The sequence below is a fragment of the Neofelis nebulosa genome, chromosome 14 (genome assembly GCF_028018385.1).
Source record: "Neofelis nebulosa isolate mNeoNeb1 chromosome 14, mNeoNeb1.pri, whole genome shotgun sequence".
Classification (NCBI taxonomy): Eukaryota; Metazoa; Chordata; class Mammalia; order Carnivora; family Felidae; genus Neofelis; species Neofelis nebulosa.
In genome coordinates this window covers 43,749,680-43,773,728 of record NC_080795.1, presented here as the reverse complement: position 1 = coordinate 43,773,728, position 24,049 = coordinate 43,749,680, and the positions used below count along the sequence as shown (strand labels likewise).

The 24,049-nt window shown below is 45.7% G+C and overlaps 2 protein-coding genes across 5 annotated transcripts in view; one reads left to right on the top strand and one right to left on the bottom strand.

Annotated features, from left to right (window-relative positions):
• TSPYL5 (TSPY like 5) overlaps positions 1–22,533 on the top strand; it is a 41,444-nt gene extending 18,911 nt beyond the window's left edge. For 2 of the 4 annotated variants that reach the window (XM_058698662.1, XM_058698658.1), the window contains exon 2: positions 21,637–22,533. The gene's annotated coding sequence lies outside the window, so the exon portion shown is untranslated. Of the gene's footprint in view, positions 1–16,957; positions 18,026–21,636 lie in introns of those variants that run through there. The other 2 variants (XM_058698659.1, XM_058698660.1) reach the window with 2 other exon arrangements.
• The window catches only part of CPQ (carboxypeptidase Q), a 558,393-nt gene that overhangs the window by 3,627 nt on the left and 530,717 nt on the right, over positions 1–24,049 (bottom strand). The window lies entirely within an intron of this gene.

Below are 24,049 nucleotides of genomic sequence, written 5' to 3'. Positions count from 1 at the left end.
TTGTGCGTGGATCTGGAGGGAAAGCCATGCTTGGCTGTGTGAGAGTGGCAGAGCGTGTGTGGGACGAGGCAGGGTGGTAGTGGGGAGTGGGGACGGGGACAGGGACAGTAGGGGTACTGCCTGGGAGCACTGGCTTTGCAACTAGACAGAAGTGGATTTGAACCTTGGTACCAAGACTTACTGGCTGTGTGACAGCAGCCTGACTTCTCTGAGGTCCAGTTTCTTGATGTTTAATACAGCGATAATAATGTTTATGGTAGATAAAGTCTCAGGACCCCCCCCCCCCAAATCCCACACAGTGATTTTGAAATTGATGCCTTAGACCCAGACCATAGACCATGGTTTGTGAAAATCTAAGTCCTCCTCCAGAAGCCGGCTTATTATGATCTGTGGACTCCTCTGCCCCAGCTTCGGGCCAGGACCACAGCCTCTTTGCCTCTGTATCAGCCCACACTTAAAACGCAGGGGCTTTCAGCACTTCCCACAAAAATCCACTCTTAGCAAGCACTCTGCAAGTCTGGTATACTTTATAGTTGATCTGGGGACACTGAACAGGCAGCTTCTGGTCTTCTTTCTAGTTCTTTCTCTTCACGTCTCCACTCTTGTCCTCCAAGATTGCCCAGAGTTCGAAATTCTTCTCCCTCTATTTTCAGACTTGTCTGTGCCCACTCCCTGCTCCCCATATTGCAAACCCAAACTTTAAGATTATTCAACAGATTTCGCCAGATCTCAATGTCTTTGAAAGCAGTGGAGTAGCAAATAACAAATCTACCCTGAGAGACTGCCTATTTCATAGCATTTTCATGAGTTCTAAATAAGGTGAGGTAAAACTACTACCACAGTGACTAGCACTTAGTTATCTTTATCTGTACCTTTTTGGGAGAAAGTTGGGGGTGAGCGTACCTGAGAATCCAAGAAAGGATCCTCACACATTGGTGAAACAAAGAGCAAATGTTGAGGTCCACATATCCTGCTTTGTTTTCACAGAGATTTCCCCTTCTTCATCTCCTTCTCCGTCTTCTCCTTCTCCTCCTTCTTCTTTCTTCTTCTTCTTTTTAATGTTTATTTATTTTGAGTGAGACGGGGACAGCACAAAGACAGAGGGAGAGAGAGAGAATCCCAAGCAGGCTCCACACTGCTAGTGCAGAGCCTGATGTGGGTGTTGAACCCAAGAGTCAGATGTGCAACCGACTGAGCCACCCAGGTGTCCCTGTTTTCACAGGTATTTCTATGTCTCATTGACACTCAAGGAACTCTGTGGGGAGGCAGGACAGCCTTTACCACACCCTTTACACAGAAAGACAGAGTGACTTCCCCACATTCACTAACTGGGAAGTGACTCTTGTAGAACTGAAACCCCACAGGGGTTGGGACTGCTGGTGTTGCCCCAATATCTCTTTTCCTTGTTTGCCAAAATTGCCCCTTCAGTCGTTAGCTAGAGAATGTGGTCCCAGAAGAAAAGCACCACTTCCCTACATCCCTTGCAGATAGATGTGATCGTGTGACGCAAGTTGTTCCTCGGGACCCAGAAACCTTCCTTAAAGTCAGTCAGTGCCTCCTCTTTACCCCCTTTGTCCTTACCCCTTCCTCCATCCTGCCTTCTGTCACATGGATGTGGCCTGTGTCCCAGGGATGATGGAGCTGTGAGCTGGAAGGAGCCTGGGCTCCCCAAGAGCCTGTGGAGTCCCCATACTACCGGTCCTGGACTGGTTTCCTCAGCATTTTTATGTGTGAAAAGACGCTGTTTAAGCCACCAGTACTTTGGGTCCCTGTTTCTCACAGCTGAACCCTCTCCTGTCTGAGGCAGTAGATTTCCCGGCTCCAGGCACAGCACTGGGCCATGGGTTTCCTGGGAAGATGGTGGGAGGGGTGGGGGGCAGTGTGCGCTGGTGAGAGGATGCTGAAGCAAGGACTCCAAGCATTCTGGGAAGCATTCTGGCTGTGCTGTGCTCTGCCCTTTGCCTGGCTTCCAGAGTTTGTGAGGAAGTTTATGAGGAAGCAGACAGCCTGTCATCTCCAGGAAGCGCTGGCTCCTGGGCCAGAGTGTGAGGTTTGTCTTGAGTGCCCCCTGTCCGCCATCTCTTCTGGCCCTCTTTCCCCCGCCTCCGCACACTGTGGTGCTGGTCTGGCACCCCCCCCCCCCAAAAAAAGAAAAAAAGCTCCCTGTCTCCTTGCTTCTATCAAAACCTGCTCTCAGGAAAGGGTCTCCATGCCTGTCATTCCCACAGTGGTCAGAACCACAGCCTGTGAACCCTATGAAAGAGATGTCACGCTTCTGCGGGATACAGAGGTATTCCAGGACAACTTTCCTGCTGTGTCTACACCACTTACCATACAGAGAGTGAATCACACACCCTGCAGTGACATGGGCCTCCTGCCCAGAGGGGTAGAGATTACAAGGCAGTAGGACTCGGTGCAGGGAGCCTGGGCTTTGGCACCCGCTTTGGTGGTCCTGAGTTTTTAGGTTCTGGATGTTGGGGGCCGAGAAGCCTCAGGTTCTTTGCAGCAGGTGGAGTTTCTGGAAGCAGACATGGAGATGGAGTTTGGGCTCCAAAATGTTTATTGGGGATCAACACGTGTGACATGGAAGGGGAGGGAATAGAATTGGCCAGGGGAGAAGGTGATCTGCACCCCTTCCCTGGGGAGTTTAGAGGAAATGCAGTATACGCAGCCGGTCAGAGCTGTCCTATCATGGGTTGAAGGGCCTGGACCTTTGTGTCCCTGCCACTATCAGCTGCACGTGGGCTGCCCGGAAAGGAAAGAGCATGCCCTTGGGTGAAGCAACCCTCTACAGCAAGGCACACCCGGAAGGGGCTGGCAGCTGGAGGCAACAAGTCCATCCCAGAGCAGGGTCTGGGCAGTCATCTCGTGCTCCACCGCATTCTCCGAGATGGAGATGATGAGTACCAACCTCGCAGGGGTTAAGTTAGATAACGTGCATGCAGATCCTTTGTAAACTGACAGAGGCTATCTCTATGGGCATGAGGGTAAGTCGTCAGGTTGACCTGGCCCTTTAGGATGGACTCCCTGGGCAGTTCAGGACTGGAAATCCAGAGCCCTCCAAGTTGAACACTGTGAAGCCCATCCTTTCATTGAGGGTCCGCTGCTCCTGCACTCAGCTGTTCCACATTAAGTGGCAGTTTGGGTTCAGAGATGAAGAAAGTGGAGTTTCATTCCACGTGGTGATCTCTGAATACATTTAAGGCTTGCTCCTCCCCCGTTCTAAAGCCATGCATAAAAAGGCCCAACTTTTCTGAGTCTGAGTCTGAGTCAGTCAGGGTCTAAGAGACATTTCAGGCCCGAGTCTACCAGAGTTGGGGGTCCAAGATTAGAAGGAAGCCTGTGGGAGGATGGTCTCGGTGTGACCCTCAAGGAACCCGGTGCTGGCTTGCTCACATAGTCCCCTCCCACATTGGCTCTGGGCCCGGCCCTGGGGCTTGTTTTGGCAAATGGGACATCAGCAGATGTAAAGCGGGCAAGAGGCTGGGTAACTGCTTGAGCCCCGGGAGTTGCTGAGGTTTGGACTGTACTCCTTGAGGAAGAAAGCCCGGTTGGAAGGAGAGGCCCCGCCCTCCCAGGCAGCCCTCCTACTGAGCAGAGCCCAGGTGAAGCCAGCGGAGCCCCCCCAGCTGTCCCACAGAATCATGAGAAATCATAAATTGCTATTATTATACATTTTTCGAATTGACGTTAAAGGCACTGAACATAAAATTAACCATTTTAAAGCGAACAATTCCGTGGCATTTAGTGTATTCACAATGTTGTGCAACTGCCACCCCTTTCTAGTTCCGATTTTCATCACCCCCAAAAGCAAACCCTGTACCATTAAGCAGGTCGTCGCCCCCCACCCTCACCCCCGCTGTGCCTCTAGCTCCTGGCAACCACCAATCTGCTTTATGTCTCTATGGAGACAGACCTTTTGTGGCTGGCTTCTTTCATTATCATAATGCATTCATCTGTGGTGTGGCAGGTATCAGTTCTTCATTTCATTTTGTACTCAAACTGTTGTAAGTGAATGTTCACAGCAGCACTATTCGCAATAGACCAAAGGTGAAAACAGCCCAAATGTCTATCAGCAAATGAATGGATAAAGTGCGGTGTATACATACAACAGAATAGAATTCAGCCAGAGTTACCGTTATTTTAAGCCTTTAGGTTTGGTTATAGTAATAGATAACTGATAGAATTTTTAAGGTGATTGGGGTAATGACAAGAGCCATCAGTTCTTACTAGGCTCTAGTGCCTTGCATTACGTGAAGCAATTTGCATGCATTATGCCCTGATTTTCACGGGGACCCTTGGCTCAGGTACTACTATCGACCCCATTTCACAAATGGGAAACCACCAATGGGAAACTAACCCCCTGGGAAAACTGAGAGTTGAAATGATTTGCCCAGTTTAACCCAGATGATTTGATTCCAGAGCTCATGTTTTATCCACTCATTGTACACAATCCAGCCCTAAACCATAGGCCTCCTCTGCTAGAGGGAGGGGCATGAGCCCCCAACAGACTGTGGCTTTGCTAGGAGAGTAGTACCACTCTCTGTTTTCTATACAGTTCCTAAGGAATATCACTGGGAGAAATGATCGACAGAAATTAAAGCAGATAGTGTTGCGGCGCCTGGGTGACTCAGTCGGTTAAGCGTCTGACTTCGGCTCAGGTCATGATCTCGTGGTCTGTGAGTTCGAGCCCTGCGTCGGGCTCTGTGCTGACGGCTCAGAGCCTGGAGCCTGTTTCAGATACTGTGTCTCCCTCTCTCTGACCCTCCCCCGTTCATGCTCTGTCTCTCTCTGTCTCAAAAATGAATAAACGTTAAAAAAAATTTTTTAAAAAATAAAGCAGATAGTGTTTAAAATCTGTACAATGTAAAATTCTAATCTGTGGAGCCTGATTTAGGAACAATTGAACTTTGTAGAAAAATGTCTATACAGTCAATGTTCCGGGGCAGAAGTTACAATCTTCGTATTTGATATAAACAAAGCACACTGGTCAATAGTCAAAGTTGTATTGTACAATTTGCATGGGAAAGAATTAAACCCAGTGAAAATAACTTCCATGAAATACAATACCAATAAAAGTGGAAAGAATTGTAAAGGATTTAACTGGGCTGTTTAAAAAGATTGATCAAGAAATTAAAGGAATTAATGGAATTTGTTTAAAAAACTACTTTCAGTACAAAAATGTATCCGTGATGATATAACTGTGGCTTAAATGGTAGTGCTCTTAGGAGTCGAAATATTCTCTGGACAGAACACTTTTCTGAGTCAAAACATCTTATTATCATTCTATTTTTGAGTATAGTTGGCACACAATGTTAAAACATTTTTTACCTTTCTTAATGGTTCTTTGAAGAGTGTAAAATGCTGTCAAGGTGTGAACGTAGGTCACTCTGGAATGCCAAGACAGATTTCTAGGGCCCTTTGGAAAATAAGTGCATTGGGATTTATTCAGGCCCCCAGAAAGAAAAGAAAAAGCCGCAACTCTCTGTGGTGTGGTCATCTCAGGTAATCATGGAACCTAGCACCGCAGAAATATGAATCCAACAGCAATTCCCACCTAGTAGCCACAATCTAGGAGCAGGAGTTACTTGGGTTCACTAGAAAGAGATTTGGGGCTGGCTGGGGTAATGTGGGGATGTGGGGAAGACGTATAGGAGTTCCTATATCTAGGCCTACAAGCTTTTCAGGTTTTGTGAAAATTTTTATCAGCTGTAGATTACAAGTAATCTTGCAGCCATTCAGAGGGCATTGGTGGGAATTTGAGTAAAAAGTCTTCATCCTCCTGAAAGTTAAAATTATTAAATGAAGAAATGTATGCAAAATATAACATTAGGTCATCTAATAATGGGTTACGCATAGTATAGTTCTCATATAGTTATAATAAGTAGGATGTTTGGATCATAAACATAATTTATTCTTCACACATTCAAATTTATGAAAATTAAACACCCTTTCAAAAATGTATAGCAAAATGATATATTATAAATAACAATATTATATATGTAGACAATATATGTGACTCACTTTCTCCCCCTCTCTCTTTATCTATCTGTCCTTGAAAGCTGTGGGTATGTTTTAATATATTTCATGTGATGTAGGGGTAGCCTAGGGCTTACAAAGGTCTTCATACACATGAGAGGGGTGGGGCATGACTTGAAGGTGAGGTAAGGGTTGTTAGCCTGTTAACAAAGTTGAGTGCGGTTTGGAGCCAGTGACCTTGTAAATTAGGCCAAGAGCTCGATTTTTCTTGACGCTGCTGTGGCCTAGGAAACAAGAATTGTATACAGTATTATTAGAATCTGAGCAGAAAAAATACTGAGTACACAGGTAACAAATAGATCTAGGTTTTAAGACTAAAAATGCAGGCTGTGGGTCAGTGATTTACTAGGTGCCAAGTGGGGTTAAAAATAAAACCCCCAAAGCACTGCCTGGGGCCGTGATGTGAATGGAACCCTTTAGAGTTATACAATATGGCAGCCCTGACACATCCCTTGGATTCACAGAAACATGGAGAGCAGGTTTGAACCATAGAGATTGTTCATCCTGCATTCCATTCAATGGGATCCTAGTCAAGAGATAATGGATGAGTAGTCATCACAAGGAAAAAGAGAAAGATGTTCTTTGGAACGAGGAAAGCCCCAGGCTGAGCCCTAAATAACCCACCACCTGTAATTCCTTCCTTGCAGGACTGGGGTCTAGAGCCTTGGGGATGACATAGCGCTCTCTCTCTCTCTCTCTCTCTCTCTTTGTTCCTAGAGAAGCTGAACAGGTCTGGGCAGCTGGCCATAGGCTAAGCAGACAGATTGAAGTGCAGGGATCACTAATTTGTTAGGAATCCCTGAAGTCCCTACTGTCACTGGCCATTACTTATGTCCTAGAATCTTTCTTTACAGGGGACCTCTCATTCACGAACACATCCATAACCTTAATGCCTTTGTTTTTTAAGGGGAGACAACATAAGTCAAGGGCTATTGCAGTAGATCCTTGCTCTGTGAGCACCACACATCATCACCGTTCATCCTGCCAAATGCCGGCAGGGTGGCCTCCATGGAGAAAACAGTTAATGAGTGCAACCTTACTTTTGGAGAGAACTTGAAAGCTCTCCTGATTCCCAGCCTTAGTGCCGATTCCTTGACACAGGAATCTCTCCTTTTGATGCTTTAGAAATCAAATGGATAATGGAAACACTTTCTGGTGGATGTTGAGAAATGGATCCTTCACAAACACTGCCTATCCCAGGTTGAAGGGAAGCTTGGATGCAGTGCATTTGGCCAGTATGTTCTTATAAGTAATCTTGCAGCCATTCATAGAACATTGATGGGAATTTGAATAAAACGTCTTCATCATCTTTATTTTTGGACGAGGTGACCATTCCTGCTCAATCTAACCTTTCCCACCCTTCTGCCTCTGTTCCTCCTGATTTAGAAACCTACAATATCAGGTCTGATAAGAACATAAAATTGACTTATCTTACCCCTTATTTATTTTTCCCCTGGGAGAATAAGGCCCAGAAGGACGAACAAAATCGCCAATAGTTGTTCAGCTTAGCATCAAGCTGTAGCAAAGCTGGGTCCCTTGAAGGCAGGGGCATTCCCAAAAGGGCTTAGGATTTGTGTCCCTTATTTTTCACCTAATGGAACTGGACGAAGACCCTTTGATGACACACCCCGATGAACCCCAGACTCCTATGTGGAAATGTGGGAATGAGCTCTATACTATCCTCATGGATACAGACTGACTAGGACCAAGCTCCAGCAGACACATATGCCTTGCTTTGTGGACCAAACATGATGCTGAAATTTGTATATAACAATTTTGGGGTTAACAACTACATTTTATGAGCACAAAGACAGCTGGCAGGTTTAAGGAAATATAAAGGGATCCCTTTGTAAAGTAAGTTAGTGTCTCTTTCCTTTTTTTTTTTTTTAAGTTAGTGTTTCTTAACTTGCCTTTATGATACATCTAGATTTTCACAGTGCATAAGAATCCCTGCATTAATATTGTCGGAGATCTGAATCAAGTAACCTCTCTGTGTCTTTGTTCTTTCACCAGTAACATAATACTGATGTTCCTCAGCACCCCTGACAGGACAACTTTTAACTTGCTAGGGTCTCAAGGAGATATTGGTCATATTGCCGAGTCCCAATATTGCCAGCAGTTTCCATTCTGCCCACAGCCTTGTGCTGAGGCTGACTGGAATGCTCCTATTGTGAAGCAGTGAGGCTGGATTAGAGTGTGTGAGAGGGCCTGGCTAGTAATTCTCATGTTAGAGAAACTACTCAAGTTAAAAGAAGCCCAAACAGAGGATGTGACAATCCAATTCAACTCAATTTGTGTAGCGAGCACCTACTGTATACCAGGGCTATACTGTGCTCAGGGAATGGAGAACCCAATGGCCAGTCCTTGCCCTCACGTGGTGGGGATGGGGGAGCAAGGGCCCCTCAGGGAGGGTCCCTGTTAGAGCCCTGCCTGGAACCCATAAAGAGGAACTCTCCACCTTCTGACTCAGTTTGGTCCATTGAGGGCAGAACCATTTTCCACCAATGTATTTTTGTTGCGTTGAGGCGGTCCCAGCAGAGTTAGTCAAACATACCTCGAAGAGTGGGGAGGAAAGAGACACAGAGAAGAGAGGCGTGGGGAGTCACAGTGACTTGAAGCTGGAATTTTGTCACACTGACATCAACATCCTTCCTTGAGGAGTTCTGATCAAACTTTCACTTTGCAGAGAAACTTCTCCCCAGCTTTCCTCCAGCACTTGAAGCTGCAAGTTCTGAAGGTGAGCTCGGGCCCTCACACCCCTCCCTCAGGCTCCCACAATGCCAGTAACCATGATGAATTGTACCTGGCCATGGCAACAGTCTAAGTTTTTAGAAAAGCCAGTCTGGAACACTCACCATGCTTAATAAGGAGCACTGACAGATAAGCAGCCTTCAGGATGCCATTTCCAAAAATCCATCTCTAACGAGGCATAGCTAACAAAATGTGTATGGTGATTATTTATTCCAGCAGCCTGTCCCAAGGTGCTGGAATCAGTTGCATGTGAAATTTGCTTTGACAAACCATCCCTGATTTTGTAAGCCTTCCACTGGGCCCCAGACTGAGGAGCTTCCACTATTGACTGAAGCTTCTGGTAAACTCTTCCTGCAAATGGCAGAATATAGATTGAAGCCATTGTCAGGTCATCAGTCACACACCATTTCCTGGGACTGAGATCAGAGAAACAAAGCATTGAAAAGTGAGAAGTCTAGGGGCTGGGAGATACAGGGCCAAATACTGTTGCTTCCCTAGGAAGAAGCCAGTTGCTGCTTCTATGGGAGACCAAGAAAGGGCGATATGTGGGGAGGTGTAGAAATCCAGGAGGTAGTGGGTGTGATTCCAGGGTTTCAGAGAACCCTGTCAGATCAGGGCTTTATCTCCCAGCACGTGACCCGGTTTCCCCAGTTTCAACATGTAGGAAATCATACCTGCCCTGGAAATTCTGAAATCTCAGGCTGCTTGCAATTTATCTGACTTTATCTGTTGTGTTTAGAAAACCACATGTTGGTTGGGACTTAATGGGCTCAGGTTCATAGCATGTCAAAAAATCTGACACAAAGTGCATGGCACAAAAATGTGTCAACATTTTTCCAGGAAAGAGGGCCTGGGACAAGTGAGTAGTTCACTTTAATTCAGGATAGTAAATTTTTTCTTAAAAGATCTCATAACTATCATATAATCTGTATCTGTTAGGATTAGGGCCAGCTGCTAGAAACAGACAACAGAAATGAAAGTAACTTCAGTAACATAGAAGTTTATTTTCTCTCATATAAAATAAGTCCAGATACCTAGAATAAGTTCAGAGCTCAACTATAGGCCTCCAGCTCCATGGCCCAAGATGGCTTCTGGAGCACCAGCCATCATGTCTGTGTTCTAAGTAGGAGAAGAAGGAAGGGGGAAGGGAAAAAAGAATGTTTCCTGATGGGACCCATTTTATTTAAAGGAGCCCCACACAATGACTTAATTTACTTCTATTGGCCATCCTTAGTTGGGAGGGGAATTGAACGATTATGTTAGCTGGGCACATTGCTGCTTAGAATATATTGAACAGGCAACAGGTAGGCTCTGAAGCTTAGGTGAAAAGAATATTGCCTTATCACCTAGGCATAACCACATTTGAATGCTGGCTCCATTGCCTTTTAGCTGTGTGACAATGAGTAATTCATTTTGATTTTCTGGATCTGTTTCTTTAGCCCTACAAATGAAGATACTAATCCTACCAGATGGGTCTGTTATAAGAAGTGGATGAGATAGATCATATAAAGTGCTCAGCACCGTGCCTGACATTTGAACAGTAGGAGTTCGATAAATGTTAGTGCCCTTTTTCTTTCTTGTACGTTGAATGTAACATTTACCTGCATAGAGGCTTTGACCACCAGCTCCTCGGCTTGGGCCCATAGAGCAGATTCCCTGGCAGAATGCCTAAGAGGGTGGCAATCGTATTTTTATTATGAGAACCATGGTGGCAACAGCAACAGTAAGAGTGGGCGTGCATCCCTAGCCTTCTCTGCACCAGGCACTGGGCCAGATGTTTTACAAAAATCATATCGTGTAACCCCCACTGTGTCAGACCCCCCTTTGTCCTCTGCCGAGATCTTTGGGTCTCTTACCAGAGCGATACTGCCCACGGTTTGCACCTGGGACTCTCATCAGACGTTGTCTGAGGGCTCCTGGGGACACTTCGCTCACAGTGCAGAGTGCCCAAGTGCCTAGAATTTACCTTCCTTCGTGACCCTCAGCCCCTGGGCGACCAGTGCAGGTACGTGAAAGCCCAGCTTCCTTGTGAGCAGGACAAACTGATGTACAACATCCTCCCAAGTGCCTGGGAGGATCAGGCTGGGAAACCATCTCTGGCTTCGACTTTCCTTTGTCCCTGTCTGCTTCTACTCTCTTAAGTGGGAACGTGTCCTAAATAAGTCACCTGTACATGAAGCCTCCTCTCAGTTTCCGCTTCTGGGGAGTCTGACTGAAGATCCACCCCAAACCCCATGAGGCAGACCTATTAGTGAACCCTTTCCCATTTTACAGAAGGGAAAATCGATGTTTAGACGGGTCAAGGAATTTGCCTGAGGTCACACAACCAGTAAGGTGGTAGAATTGTGATTTGAACCCAGGTCTTCCCAGCAGCACCCTGACATCTTACCTTCCAGCTGCATATCTTCTCCACACGGTGACCCAGAACCTGCAGGGACAGAGTACCAAGGATTCGGGCACGTTGAATGCCTCAGCCAACTTGCTGGTAAGGTGGGGGGTTATTTCCAAAGGATTTTGAAGACAACAGCTAAGTTAAATTCTCGGTGAAGGGTCATCGAGGGTGTCCTGAAACCCCAACTCTTCTGATTGAGGTTTGACCCTCTTCAGCTAGGGGAGGGAGCAGTGGAGCTCCTGGAGAGGACGCGGTTTGCATCCGCCTGGCCAGCCAGAGTAGCCGCATCCAGCCTGGCCGTCTGCGGGGTGCAGAGGCCGTGGCATTCGTGCCTCTCAGCCAGTCCTTGTCACATCCTCTCTCAGGGAAAATAGCTTGGCATGCTAGCATCAACTCTGCCCAGAAAATTGGGCTCACTTCTCACTGTATTGTTTCCAAGCCATTTTGGCTTTATCGCTGAAAGAGCGACACCCTGAGCCTTCCCATTTCCAAAGGGCTTACAAAGTCATTCCTCTCTCTCCCTTTGGCTGAAAAAGCCTGACCACACCATTTCTACTGAGGGAGACTGGGAAATAATTAAATTAGCAATAATAACTCAATAATTATAAAAAGTCCTCCTTAGCCGAGAATGGTTGGTGAAAGGGGGCCAAACATACAAACAAAACCACACACACAACAAAATCCCGGTTTGTGATTTTGCCTGGAAAATTACATTTGTTATAAAAGCTTTTATAAAAGTAAGTTAGACTCTAATAATACCAATTATCAGCTAACTCTTAAAGAATAAATAAAACAAACTCTTTCCATGGGAAAATTTCCCAACAAAATGAACCTGATGGCTAATACTAACTTCTTCACACCTAACTTTGGTAGCACGCTCCCCAGAAGAGTAATTTTTACAAAATACTTGAGTGTTCTATCATTTTCTCCAAGGGCCGCTGTAAAATCTTTCCCATTTAAGTTGTTTCCTTTGAAGCAACACTGACTTTGCTCTTCTCTCTTAATTTGGGAATTGGCTACCTCTGCCTTAACTTCTTGGTCAGTGCTTTGCTGACTGAATCGAGCATTCTCCAACATCACTTTCACTGACCTCATGAAATCTTTCTGCAGGATTTGCAATTTTATTGTGCCATCCATTTGCATTGTGTTTGCAAATATGGTCAGACATTGTAGCGGTCAGGCCATCAGGAAGGGGCAGGCTTCCGTTTTTGGCAGGAAAGCATATTAATTAATTGTAAGGAGGTCTAGGGTGGAGCCCAATATCATACGTACTCTACTTGAGCAGTGGATATTTTGGTGCTATGAAACCTTTGCTTTCTGGTACCAGTCCATAGTTTGGGCACTCATATATGAATATTCCAGTAACAGGGCCCTCCCTCTGTATCTGTACAGTGTCTCAAAATTTATGAAGCACTTTAACATTTAATTTGACCTTCATAGCTGCCAGGTGAGGAACCATCATTTTCTGGATGACCTTTCTGAGAGTCATAAAGGTTAAGTGACTTGCCCAAGGTCCCATGGGGACTTGAGAGGCAGAGTCAGGGCTGGACCCCAGGGCTGTATTTTTTGGTGCTTTTTTCTGGAAGTTCTTCATCTAAGCACCGAGCAGAACAACCGTAGACCCTGAATGGAGGCCTAGAATACACAGACCCCTGAATGGGCCCCCTAATTCTGTCTTGGTGCATTCTGCTTAGCCAGGAGGCCTGTGGGAGGCAGAATCTGATGCACGCTACTCCCAGACCTAGCTCCGTATCAAGGTTAAAAAGCCCCATTAGCGAAGCTCATTTCTAAGCTTCGCCAAAACCAAAGTGAGCTCCTCTGCTTGCAGAAGAGTCGCCCTGGGCATGAAACTCTCTCTCTGGTCCAGAACTGCCATTCGGCTCACCTTGGCAACATCATCTCAATTAGGGTCAACAACCCTCTTAATTATGCACGATTCCTTAAGCAACGAGGTAATGCTTCATTCATCAGAATTTTATCTCCTAGTTATACCACTAAGAGTCCCTTTGGTCTACTCCACTCAAATTATCAACAAGAATAAATCCGAGAGTTCAATATTACTGCAGGGCCATCCATTCATTAGGGCTCGTTTTATTAGTCTCCTGCCGTTTGGAGCTGCCAGGACGTGGGCAGTCTGCTGGCAGTGAAGGCTGAAATGTTACAATTAGCCACGCAGGCACGGTGGCCAGGTGGGCTCTGAGGCATGCCAGGGAGGGGCAGGGTGGCCCTCGGGAGTGTCCCGTCTCTTTTTCTCTAATCGCTTCTAGCAGGCAAAACACACTCCCTCCCATTTCATTCCAAGGATGCGAACCGGAGAGGTCAAGGACTCCCAAGAATCATCCAGTTTATTTCTCTTCCTCTAAATATTTCTTTAAAAAAATTTTTTTTTAGCATTTATTTATTTTTGAGAGACAGAGAGAGACAGAGCACCAGCAGGGGAGGGGCAGAAAAAGAGGGAGATACAGAATCCGAAGCAGGCTCCAGCCCTGAGCTGTCAACACAGAGCCTGGCACAGGGCTCGAACCCATGAACGTGAGATCATGACCTGGGCTGAAGTTGGATGCTTCACCGACTGAGCCACCCAGGTGCCCCTGTTTCTCTTCCTCTAAAGCACTGGCTCCCACGTCCTGGCCTGGGACCCGGGAGGACAGAGGGGTTACTGCATCAGTTTGGACAGCCGTGAGTGTGTCCAGCACCGTATGCACCACAAGTTTTTTAAATATTTCCAGATGCCTCTAGGATGAATATAATAAACATTCATTTAAGAGCTATGGGATTTACAGTAGTTGCATCAACAGCCATTTGGGGGCATCTTCTCAGCCTCCAATGACTCTTTTTTTTTTTCTGAGAACTATGTTCCTTCTCCCAGTAGAAACTGGCTCCTGGCCCGTGTTTATATCACCTGAGCCCTCTTCTTCCCCGTCACGGCTAACTGGACCTGATGCCAGTGGCTTGACTATGCTTACCGGACCAGAGTCCCCCTTTTAGAACTTGGAACTGGGATTCATAGATAGCCTTTGGGTGCAGGTGACTGGCCGGAGGTGATGTGTACCTGGTTGCTGTGGGACGACAGCACCTTCCTGGGTTAGGTGTGGAAAGCAGGCATGGGTGCAGGGTGGGGTGGGGGGGTGGGTGGTGCGAACAAACAGAGAGAAGCAGGAATCCAGGCAGCCACAGTAGGGTCCTGGCCACTCTCCAGCTCCAGCTGTTTTCCTCCCAGAGGTGTGGCTATCCTGGCAATCCTTCCAGGACATTAAAGCTGATTAAGGTGACTTCAACCAAAGAAACTATGACAAAATAGTGACTGCTAGATAATCTATGGATACTAAATATATAGATACTAAATAAAACTTCCGATGTGGGAATTTTTACCTATTTTTATTTTTACCTATTATAAAGTTTCCTTAATTTCTTTTTCCTTAAATAATTTTTTAAGTTTATTTATTTACTTTGAGAGAGCCAGAGAAAGAGAGAGAGGGAGAGAAAGAATCCTAAGTGGGCTCTGCAGGGTCAGCAGGGAGCCCAACACGGGGCTCGAACTCACGAAACTGTGAGATCAAGGGTCAGGCACTTAGCTGACTGAGCCACTCAGGCGCCCCTCCTTGACATCTTAATAAGAATGTTTTAGAAAGATGATGTCCTCTGCTTTGCCTGAAAATGTTCTACAGACGGAGATGCATATCTTACAGGAGAACACCCATGCAAAGCGCTCAGCTTGGCATTCTCTGCAGAGTTCGTGCTCAACAAAGGTTAGCGACCGTTTTCTTCACCACCCAGAGACTTCTGACCAATCCTCACAATGCCCAGGTCCGGAAGCAACTTTCTCAAGTCTATTCTGCATTAAGAATGCATAGAACTTGAGCATATCCCCCTCACCTTAAAGATCTTTGCAGCCCCTGTGTAGTCCCCTGCTTGTAGGGTCAGGAAGATGATGTGCTGGGATGGATTGTGGGTGTGAGGTGGTCTCACAAGAATGACGTGGAGAACAAACTGAGTTAAAAATTCCCCGGCTCCCTCCCAGACCCACAACTAGAAGCTCCGGGGAGGAATGTGAGCGGCTGCATCCTTAACAACGCCCCCAGGTGATTCCCATCATCAGGGAAGTGTGGAAAACACTGATCTGTCGGGGTTATAAATCCGTCTCTAAGTGGACGAACCACAGGTCTGAGGAGATGTTTTAGGTCCAGAAAATCATATCATATTAAAACATATGGGTTAAAACATCTTGGGGTTTTTTTGTTTTTGTTTTTTTTTTTTGTGTGTGTGTGTTTTTTTCCCCACAATTACCCAGCATCCAACTGCCCACCTCCTTTCTCTCTAACAGGGCCGAGATTTTCATAGCATTTTCTTCTTCCCCACAAAGCCCCAGTACTTCTGGGAAGCTGACCCCATGCCCAGGTCCAGGGACAAATCAGTACATTCCATTTCCTGGTTCAAGTGTGGGCACATGACCCAAGGTGGCCTCATCAAGGGGAATTTCAGGATCGTTGCTTGGAAGGGATGGCATACTCTAAGGATGCAAGGCCTGGAACCACAGTGGCTATTTTGCCACCACGAGGGAGATAGCTTTCAGATGGCTCTGATCCCCTGGAAAGCAGAGTAGAAAACAGAGAAGAACTCAAGTCCTTACTGGCATTATTAAGGTGCCAAAGCTCAACTTATCTCTGCCCTCTCTGTTTGTGGGGCCAAAGATCCATCTGCTTCACTCTCCCAGTGCTTTGATCATGCTTCTAACGTCCTGCTCTCCTACTTAGTTGTTTGTGGGACTCCGTTCCTAGACTCTGCATCCTCTGTCAGAGGATCTTTATTGTTTTCGTTACTTTGTTGGGCATTTGGAACTTGCAACAAAGAGTGCTACCAGATATACTTCACAAGAGCTTTGAAAAGTGGTTAAGTTTATTTCATGTGTTGACGCATATTGGTCAAGGCATGAAATGCTCAGGTGATCCCTAAGCAAGAGGGAGTGGATCTGAATTTCAGCAAGAGGGATTTACGTTACAGACAAGGAAAACTTTTCGTCTCATGAACGTTGTGAGGTATTTAAAGGGATCGTCCAGGGAGGTTTTAAGACTTTCCTATTTTGCAGATTAAGAACAAAAAAAGCGAATTTTGTAGGATAACTTCAGTGTTGTCCTGCAGAGCAGTGGAGGGACAGATCAATTATCCTCACTTAGGATCTCTTCTCCGTGATTTCATAAAGCCGTCCAAACTTTGTTCTGGACGAGTTTCCTGATTTCGGTTATGAAATCCATCATCCCGCCTCTCCCGGAGCCGCTCAAATGACACTTCGCAAACATTCCCAGGGGCAGACCCACCCAGATGCCTCTTTTGGGCTGCTGAGGGATGAAAGGGTTCGTTCTCTCCCTGGTTGTGACCGACCAGATGTGTCACTTGGCCAGCCAGGAATATTTTTATTGCAAGTATGCCGTTTCCATTGACGGCAATCCCAAAACTGTTAAGACAAAAACAGAAGAGAAGATCATATTCTGGTTTGTTTGATTTTCTGATGTGGACTTGATGAGACAGGCATTATTTCAGGGCCTTAAATCTCTCCCACTAAACCGTCCTACAGCGTCCAAAGCCCGCTCATTTATACAATGAATACAGCAGTGGTGCAGTGGAGGTGACTTTGCAAGGAAAGAGATTTCTTTTCTTCTTTTTTCGTTTTTTTCTTTTTTCTTTTCTTTTCTTTTCGTTTTTCTTTTCTTTCCGTTTTTCTTTTCTTTCCTCTTTTCTTTTTTCTTTTCTTTCCTCTTTTCTTTTTTTTCTGTACAGGCTGCAACAAGGACCAGAGTGCTGTTAGCATGTTGGTGAGGCAGCCCCCAGGGCCTGGCCCAAGAATGTTCACTCATCTGTTATTGGTCGCTGACCACACTCGGCACAGGGCAGTCGGAGTTGAACCAGACACTGTCCCTGCCACCAACAAACTCGCGGCCTCGGAATGGAGTCCTCGAAACAGCCCATGAGGCCGTGAGAATGTGAACAGAGCGCCGGGGGTGTGGCGAGGCCAGCCCAGGGTCTGCCAGGGCCAGGCTCCTGAGGCCAGCCTGCTTGGCTCTTAGCGGACACCATCAGCCAGAGAAGATGGAAAACAACTCTTGTGTGGGAGTTAAAGCTATGGCCTCGTAGGCCCGACTCTGCTGTTTTTTACCTTAAGCCAGTCACTAAATTTTCCTGAGGTTGTTGCCTTAACAGTCAAGCAGAGCTTATCAAGCTTCCCCACAGAGTGCGTGAAAGCGCTTTATAAACCAGGACGTGTGTCCGCAGTTGAGCCACCCAGAGAGGCTGGCAGGCAACAGAATCAAGACGTGTCACCATGAAGAGAATGTGGGCTGAGGGGACGCACAGAGTGAGGCGCTGAACTCAGGGAGAGATCAAGCGCGTCTCTATGACCCTGAGGGCCACTCTTCAGGGATATAGACTGTTGCGGGTTTCTCTTTTCAGCTTAAGTTGGCAGAAAAGCGCAGGCTCTCCCGGATGCTGGGGTCAACCATCTCTGGGGATGGGAGTCAGCAGTCAAAATTCCAATCCCACATCCCGGTCTAAAGAAAAGACTCAATTCGTCTGCTTGGTGGTGATTTTTTCCACTCTCCGAAAGCTCAGTAATATTTGACAAACCAGGCTGCATCACCATGGAGACGTGAACCGGCTGGCGCTTTCTCGGGTGGCACCACATAGGTGTGGAGGATGCCTGACTCCGTGGGCCAATTTCAGACACCGTGAAGGCCTTGATTTCTTACTTCTTCCCTCGCTTGCTTGCTTCACATTTTCGGGGCAGGGGCCCTGCTCATTAGCATACACAATTCCTTTAATGAGGATAATATCTTTCATTCCCTAATTTGCTCTAATGGCTAAGATTCCCCTGTCCCGGGGGGGGGGGGGGGGAGAAAAGGGTCACTTTTGCAGAGATCTAAATGCATGTGACATCTTTCGAGAAGGATTTTGGTGGCTGGAAGGGTGTGAGAAGAGGGCCCCAAAGTTCTCAGTGCTTGGAAACACAGGGCAGGGCCCCTCCACCTCAGTCCCACTCCCCCCACCCCCAGAACAAGAAGGGAGCAGAATGGCTGCTGTGAACACGTTGGTCTCTTCATAGCTTTCCCCAGGGCTGGTGCCTTTAATGGTGCCTGAAATTTGTGGCAGCCACGTGTCTTCGGTCAGAAGATTCCAGTGGTGGGGCTAGTATCTTGGTTTTCAAAATGGGGAAAAAATGTAAATTTTGGGGAATTCCTGGGTTTACTGATCATCATCACCTATATTCTAGAATAGATTATTTGGTAGAGATTTGTGAGCCCCTTTCAAAAGAAAGTCGTGCTCATGACTTACGAGCCAAGGCTCAGTTAGGAATTTATAGCCTGTAACTCATCTCCTTCTGGACAAGTGCTGTGTGCAAGGGAAGCAGTGAACACACATTTGTTAAGTAAATGAAGGCAGATGTGAGGGGGTCTATAGTAATAAAAATATATCCTAATGGATAATTGGACATAAGAAAGAAAAAAATATTGGAGGAATAGAAAAAAATGTAGATTAAGAAGGAAGAGAAAACAAATGAATATTTTAGTCTCTAGACGATTGAAAGACTGTAAATGAGCCTGAGGTGTAGCTCCAAGGGTCCTGAAAACTAAAAGCATTAGAGTAATTGTTAGACATCTTATTCTCTCAATGTTTGGAAAAAAGTAGAAAGAAAGAAAGAAGGAAAGAAAGAAGGAGAGAAAGGAAGAAAGAAAAGAAAAGCAAAACGAAACATAGACTCACACCCAAATAGATGTTTTTAACTTTTTTCCCTGGCATTAAATTCTACATGACATTTATTGCATGAAAATTGTATTTTACAAAGAACCACAAGCAATGCAATATGTTTCAAAAGATATAGAAACGTTCTTCAAATAGACCCTCTAATAATGATTCTCTATAAAAGCTGAAGGCTTCACATTGAATCAGAACTCAGTTAAGATATTTTTGCAGGGAACTATTAAAATATAGACCAAATAAATTTGTTTAGAGACACTAAAGAAAATCCATAAATAAAGTGTCCTTTCGTGCCATTCTCTCAAGTCTTCGATATAAGGATGGAGGTCTACATTATATAACACTAACAGATACCAGACATGCCCATATTCTGTGCCTGTGATGAGGGAGGGAGAGCTAAATCCTTTAGATACCAGACATACGGAAGCAAATTGAATATCATGTTCAAAAATCTTAGGAATTTGATAAAAATTCTCACCCAGAGAGGCAATGTGGTATCGAAAATAAGAGCCCAGGATACAGTGCAGATAGATTGGGGTTTCAAAACTTGGCTCAAAATCACTATGTGACCACCTTGGCTGAGCTACTTAACTTTTCCTCAGCCTCAGGATTCTATTTGCCAAAATGTGGATAATATGCCTTACTTTGAAGATTGAGTGAAAATTAGATGACATAGTGCATTAGTTTCTATTAGTTTCAGCTGCAAGTAGCAAAAACCCACAAACAGCAATGGCTTAAATAAGATAGATATTTATTTCTTGCTTGTGTTCTAGACCAGGGACCGGGCTCCTTAGAGCTTGCTGCTCTACCACAAGTGCCTCCCGTTCCTCAGATAACCTCATAGTCCAAAATGGCTGCTGGAGCTCCAGCATCACTTTTGCATTCCAGCCAGCAGGCAGGAAGAAGAAAGAGAGTGGGGCACACCACTTCCTTTAAAAAAAACATTTTAATTTATATCTCTCTGGCCAGAATTTTATCACATGGCCTTACCTAAGGTCAAGGGAAACTGAGAAATACCATCTTTAGAATTTTTTTTTAATGTCTATTTATTTTTTGAGACAGAGAGAGACAGAGCATGAATAGGGGAAGGGCAGAGAGAGAGGGAGACACAGAATCTGAAGCAGGTGCAGGCTCCGAGCTGTTAGCACAGAGCCCAACACGGGGCTCGAACTCACGGACCGTGAGATCATGACCTGAGCCGGAGTTGGACGCTTAACCGACTGAGCCACCCAGGTGCCCTGATAAATGCCATATTAACTTAGGGCAGGCCGGTGTCAGATTTAACCTCCAAAATATAGGACACCCAATTGAATTTGCATTTGGGATAAATAATGACTACTTTTTTTTAGCATGAGTATGTCTTAGGCAATATCTGAGACATATGGTTTTAATAAGAAAATTTTCATTGTTTATCCAGAATTCAAATTTAACAGAGTTCTATATTTCATCTGGCACTCTAGCCCAGTTAAAAATCAAAGGTCTCATTACTGAGGTGGGGGTGAAGAATGACAGCTGGGAACAGCCAGCAGTCTCTGCCACAAGCATGTGTGAAAGTATGTTTCACAGAGTGGGTCTCCAGTAAATGTCTGTTCTTTCTCCTTTCCCTGTGAGGCAAGGCCAGAGGACAGTCTCAAGGGTGACTTCGAGTAGAGCCAAATTTGTTTCTGAGGCTAGTTTAAGCATGTGTACCTGGTTTCGACCTGAGAGATCTGTGCCCTATGCACGAGGGAGACAATTCTGGCCTGAAAATTAACAAAGCATCGTTCTTTTTAGTCACGAGAACTCTTGGTCTCATCTCTGCAGAAAGTCCATTTCTGAGCACATCTGTAAGTTGGTGGACCGACCGACTGAGGTGGCTGCGAGGAGGGAAGGAGAGGCCTGCGGGGGAGGGTGGGGTGGGGGAGGCATCGGTCCGTGGCTTACCTGCCTGCCTGCCCTTCACTGCACACGTTTTCACTTCAGCGTGGCTGATGTGAGATTGCTCTCTCTGACTGTAGTCACCCAAACATTTCAGCTTCTTCTCAAGGCCACCTTGAATCCCTGATCACAAAGCTGTGTCATCAGTGTAATGAAGGAAGTCTCCCAATGCTGTGGCAGAGAAAGCATGAGCTCATTTCAGTTAATAACGGAAGTAAATTATTTGGGTTTCAGGTAAAATCAAGTGGAGATAGGACATAGTTTTGCTTTGCAGCACTGAGAATTAGAATCTACTTTGTCTAAAGACCGTTCTTGCCAGAAGTATTGTGTTGTGGCCTTTGATGACGGGTTTTGTGCCCGTGCCCTCACTTTGAGAATGGCGGATTTGCTCCGAACTCAGGTTTTTGGGTTGGCACTAGCCTCTCAACTGGTCCTCTTGGGCCACTCTCCTTGCCCTCTACCTGTGTATCCATTCTTCACAGAGTAGCGAGTAATCATTCTAGATCATACCTCGGTGCAAACCCTACCTGAGATCTCCGGTGGCTTCTTGTTGCTAGACTAAGTTTCTGGCCAAGCGGAAAAGGCCCTATCCAGCCTGACTTTCTTTTGATTCTCTGGACACACTGTAGTGGGTTGAAAGGTGGCCCCTAAAATGTATGTCCACGTGCTCATCCCGGGAATGTGTGACTATTACTCTATGTGGTAAAATATGTGATTAAGAATCTTGACAGGAGAAACATCTCCTGCACTACCCAGGTGGGCCCCAAATGCAATCACTTGTATTCTTACAGGACAGACACACAGAGAACGGGAGGAGGCAATGTGACCACAGAGGTAAAGACGGAAGTATGTACACACAAGCCAAGGAGCACTGGAGCTACCAGAAGCTGGAAGAGGCAGTGGATGGATTTTCCCTTAGATAAAGTATGGCCCTACCACCTTGAGTTTGGACTTCTGGCTTCCAGAACTGTGAGAGAATACATTTCTGTTGCCTCAAGCCCCCACATTTAAGGTCATTTGTTACAGTAGCCACTGGAAACGAAGGCACCTGCCATGATGATTACAAATCTACTGGTTCTTCCTGTCATTCAAGGCTCGGCTTAAATGCCACCTCCTCAGATGTACCTCCCCTGATTGCCTATCTCAGGATGGCTCTGTTGACTCCTCATTTATTCTTTGGGTTTTCCCAGAAGGAGGGAGTGGGCAAGCAGTTGCATACTACTACAAGGAGAAGAAAGATAATTATTGAGAGCTGAGGATATGAGGGGAGCAGGGACTAAATCCAGGCCATTGGACTGCAGGGCTTGTGTCCTCTCTCACCAAGCTGTACTGCCCCTCGACAGTGTGAAACAATACTGCTAAATGGCTGTGTGACAACATAGGATATATTCTTTTGTCCCCCAATATACTTGCAGAATTGCAGACTCTTGCTGCATTTTACCCCCTTACCTTCCTCGACAGTCTCATCCCTCCTGTTGAGCTTGTACACAGGGGCAGAGGAAGCAGAAGTGGGAAATGATTGCTCACTTTCACCCACATGACATAGGCATTCTGAAGGATGAAGAGAGCGAGACAGGGCCGATGGCTGTTAAACAATCAAAACCGATGGTCCACAAGGTGCACAATTGGACACGGACTTATACCTCGGTGTGCTATTTAGGAGTGGCGATTAAATGCGTGTTATCAACGTGTTTGATCTGTGTATTTTCCTCTTTGCTTCAGCAGCTCACCCCAATTATTCCTGGAGAAACAATATTCCTGATCTGGGTTCCTCATAGATGACTGACACAGCCATTGTTTCAATATTGGCATTGATATGTCAGAGTTAACAGATGTTTTGCAGATATCAAGCTCAGAAGAATGGCAAATTGGGTCCATCTATTTTGTAAGATAAGGGGCAACAAGACAGCCTTGGGAGTCATCTCAGGGATAACTACTCAGTTAGAAGTTATGAGTTATAGGTATGCCGAGATGACCCATCATTTTCATAGACTGGTACTTGTAATGAGAGGACACAGATCTCAGTGATTAGAAACTTTGTGGCAAATTAAATATGGCCACAAATCCTTTGACTCTCTTTCCATTGAGAGATGAGATCCAATTTCTCTCTCTTTGAATCTGAGCTGGCCATAGTGTCTTGCTTAACTGATAAAATCCAATGAAAGTGATGTTCTGAGATTTTTTTTTTTTTTTTTGAGTAGGCTTAATGCCCAGTGTGCAGCCCAATGCAGGGCTTGAACTCACAACCCTGAGATCAAGACCTCGAGCTAAGATCAAGAGTCAGAGGCTTAACAGACCAAGCGACCCAGGTGCCCCGATGCTTTGAGATTTCTGAGGTTAGGTCATAATAAGTGTTGTAGTTTCTGCCTAGGGGTCTTGGAACGCTCCCTCTCAGGATGTTCCCTCTTGGAAGCAGGTTCCGTGCTGCCAGAAACCCAGACTATATATAGGTGCTCGAATCAAGCTTGCAGGCCACAGACAGATCAGCTGCCAGCTGTTGGGTGAGCCATCTTGAACATCCACACAGTCAAGTCATCAGAAAATTACATCCCAGCTGACATCTGGCTGAAATTGTATGAGAAACCCCGACTGAGAACCACCCAGCTGAGCTCAGTCAACCCATAAAGCCATGGGAATTAATAAATTGTGGTTTGAAGCCACTAAATTTTGGGTGACTTTCTACGCAGCCATAGATAATTAGAGCAGAATTTGGTCCCTGGAAGAGGTAATGCCATGCTAAACACTGAAATCATGGGACACTGGCTTTGGGACCAAGCAGGAAGTTGTTACTGGAGGCTGGAAGAAGGCATCCCTTGTTTTGTTATGATGGATAATTTGGTACACTGTTGCTTGTGGTAATGTGAAAAACAGGAATACACCCATGAAATAGCAAATTTGGCTAGGGAGACATCCAAGAAGAATGTTCAAAATGCCTACTGGTTTCTTTCAGGCTGGTATGATAAGGTATGGGTATAGAGAGATGAGCCCTAGTTGAAAGGCACAGAAGCAGACTTGCTGAGTTTAGGAGTCAAGCTGTTTCTCATCCCCAGCCTCTCTAGTTGAGAAAAGTAAGACACGGTGTGAAGGTATTGATCATCTCAAAGGTATGGCCATAAGATACTTGTTTAACTTTAGAAAGTTTTAAGACTATGGCTCATAGACCCACTCAACTGGACAGAAGAATTTTGAAGAAATTTGGGGGTA